The following is a 3,831-nucleotide window of genomic DNA, read 5'->3' on the forward strand; positions in this document are numbered from 1 at the left end:
CTTGAATGCATTAAGGTCGACGGAAAGTGGCTTTTACTTTGCGCTTGTGAATTGCGTGTTTTGTCAACGACTCTGTATCAACACTGATGAGGATAGCCATATAACATCATACACGACTCGCACGGTTATCGATCCAATACGTAGGCGTGATCTGGAGTTAAACCTTGTCGAAGTGTTTTTTTTTTTTTTTAATTTTTTTTTCTGTCTCTGACGTTATTTTATTCTGACTTTTACGCCCCGACCGAGGACTTGAATATCTGGGGAATTATTTTGGTTTTTCCAGCGCACGGATATAAGTGATTGGTCATTTTAATTACTCGAATTTGAACTGATGTTGGTACGTATGGGAGTGACTGATGGTGATTAGTCTCGAGGATGAAGTCTATTTTTTTTTATCGTTTGTATTTCAGCGGTTGTTGAAGAGCCGCCGGGTATGGACTAACGTCTCCTCAAGGGTAATCCTCGTGATTTATTGGAATTTGGAGGAGAATTTGGAGCTGGATCGTTGTTGTTTGCAGAAGCGCGCTCGCCATCGTCGGTGTCGGCGAAGACGACGCCATTCAGCCGACGTCGGAGCACAGCGACCTCTGCAACGTCACAGCCGCAAGGTGAGTTGCTGGGAATTATTTTATATTTTAGTTTTTTATGGGTGTGACATTCATTGGGAATGTTTGTGTATGCACATGCGCGGGGAAATGCCGATTTTTATATTCTATTGTGCGGTTGAGGAGGTTTTGCGGAAAAGATCGGTATCTGGTCGGTGAGTCGCGTTAGTGACGAATCCTTGAGATAAGGGTGGAAATGAATTGTTAAATGCGGGGGGAAATCTGGATTTTGTTGGTGAGTTTTGGGGTCGGTAAGTGGGGGATTTGGGTGCGGAGAGGGAGAATCGTTGGAGGAAAATTACGGAGAAAATCGGGGAATATTTTACGGGACGAGAGGTGATGGAGCGATCGTCGGAAGAAGTAATTCGATGAAAAAATGTCTGTTTGTGGAGGATATTTTACGATTTGTTCTGTACAAAGAGGAGGTTAACATTAGCCGACAGCAGGCGGGTGATCGTTCGGTTTTCCGTTATTAATCCATTTGTGTTTTTTTCTAGCGATTCCGTTAGAAGTAATTTTTTGAATTTGTGGCGATTGATGGCGCGCGCGACAGGCGCAGAATCGTGAGCACATGCTATAGCGAGCAGACAGATATATATTTAATGCTTACTTTTATATATCTGAGGAAATATATTTATGTAAAAGATTAAATATCTTCGAAAGTGCTCCGCCGATTGAGCTGATTCAAAATACTTTTTGTGTCATAAAGAGACAGTCATGACCCATTTGGACTTGTTATTTCAATTTTTTCTCAAGATCAATGAAAAACTGTGCAGTTATTTTTCAGTTATAGAGAAGAAATGATATTATGATAAGGTTTCATGGCTCAGATAATACTCGTCTAATCGAACTGCAACAGCGTATAACTGCAGGGATCTGAAATTTCCTATTTTTTTCCGAAATTTTTACAATATTTATATTCAATTTTTCAATTTTGTAAATAAATGAAAAATCCAAGTTCTGATATATATCGGACGTACATATGAACACGCCCTAAAACCGTAATTTTTCCAGTTTTTGCCACATTTTAAACCCTTTACACCCAAATTTATAAAATTAAAAAAATTATCAAATACCAGATTTCCATCCGAAAGCGATAAAATTATTAAAAATCAAATTCACTTGACAATTACTCTAGTTATACGACACGAAAAGAAATTATTGATAACAATGACTTTAATGCTCTCAAAGTGTATTATGAATCATTTTCTTACTTCTGGTTTACACTTTATAAAATTTAGAGAAATGTTTTTTTAGGTTAGAGAATTTTTAGACTGATAACAAAGAAAATTACTGCGCTGGTAGAGTTGACATTACTGTACCATTCGGTTTGAATTCGCTTAACGTAAAAATCAACTTTCTGCGTCTTCAAATACAACCTAATCATGATATAATTAATTAATTTTTATCAAGTTTCGGAATAGAAATGGGATAAGATGGCACACGATAAACTCTGACAGACGAGTGCAGTAATTTTTATCTAATATTTCTCTCTTTGTGTAATAATTCTCCAATATTTTTCTGCGTAAGTCGATTGGTCAATCTATTTCTTGCCTTTCGAATCGAGTTGATTGCTTGAAATTTGTCCAACAAATCCTTGAATTTCTAGAAATTGAGTAGGGGAATAGACGAAAACGTGTAATTTCAACTTTGTTAGTGTTCACGTTTCTAATGTTATTCTTAAACTCCACGAGTACGATCCAATGATTGGAGTTGGAACGTGTGTGAGGGTCAGTTTTGGGGCTCCAGTGTAAAGCTCATTAGGCTGAGTAGTGCGGTACAATTGGTTGGGTCCTGGCGAATGAGAGACAAAAGAAAATATGGCTGAGGCACGCGTGTACTGTAGCCAACCGGACTATCAACGGCCAAGTGAGTTCGTTTGGTCTCCATTTTATTACCCAACCGTGGTCACCACGACGCCGTAGACTTCAGCATTATTTCGTTACTGCCATCGCCACACATTTCGTGTATACCTCATTCTCACGATTTTTTTTGACTGAAAATAATCAAGGTATTTCCCTTCAGCTGTTCATTTTTTTCTCGTCCATTTGGAAAATTGGGAAATTTGGGGCAGGTACCCTGAGTTAGGATCAGAAGTTAATCCGACCGCAGTCAGATTTCCTTTCATTAGATTGATCTTCATCGAAAAGTAATCAGGTTTCGATCCTGTAAATTTTCAGGATTTTTTCTTTGTTCCTGAAGACAATCAGGACCTTTTTTACGGTCAATTGTTTTTTTTCGTGAATTCGAAAAATTTGGAAATTCGGGTCAGTTAGTCTGAGTTAGGATCAGAAGGTGATTCAACTGCAGTTTAATTTCATGTGGTCAGGCCGATCCTCATCATACACTGATCAGGTTTTGATTCAGTAAATTTTTTCGAAAATAATGGCGGCAGCACTGAGGAGATTTTCACGATTTTTTCCTCATTCCTGATAGCAATCAGGATCTTTTTTTCACCTGTCGACTTTTTCTCTTCATAAATTCTGAAAATTTGAAAATTTGGATAGGCAGATACTCTGAGTTAGAATAAGAAATTAATGTAACCGTAATCAGGTATCATCTCACCAGCAATCACTCAGATACTGATCCGGTAAATTTGCTCAAAAATGATGGCATCAACACTGAGAAAATCCCGACCATAATATGATGAAATGGATATGATCTCATTCCGAGGTCAGATATTCTGACCGTACTCTGATCTAAATCCTCTCATAATCACCAATCAGAACTTGATCCAATTATGCCATCACCTTTTGGCCCCTCGTCAGTTCTGACAGGTCTATGATCTGAACCTGAGCTTAATGTCCACTCGGAAATTTACTCCACCATCATAGAAATGTCCATTTTTACCAGAATAAACTTCGAACACTTGCGTAAAAAATATATAAATATTCTTGTAACTGGTAACGATCGACGACAAAGGTCATAATTATTTATTCGTAGATATTTTCAACGCTGAAAGTATCCACAAATTCCAAATAAATTCGCAATTGATATGCAACCGACTTCGTAAAATTCTCATTCACTCACCCCGAAATGCGAAAAAAAAATTTTTATACGGGAAGATTGAAAAGATATATTTTTTAACAGCGACGTAAAAATGATCTCAACGTATTCCCGCAGATGTTGATCCAAAGTTACCGCCTACTCGTCCACAAATCCACCATCAACGAAATCTCCGATTCACCAAAGCATGAAGTAAAATACGAATAATCCTTCGGGTAAA

This window comes from Diachasmimorpha longicaudata, chromosome 3 (genome assembly GCF_034640455.1).
Source record: "Diachasmimorpha longicaudata isolate KC_UGA_2023 chromosome 3, iyDiaLong2, whole genome shotgun sequence".
NCBI lineage: Eukaryota > Metazoa > Arthropoda > Insecta > Hymenoptera > Braconidae > Diachasmimorpha > Diachasmimorpha longicaudata.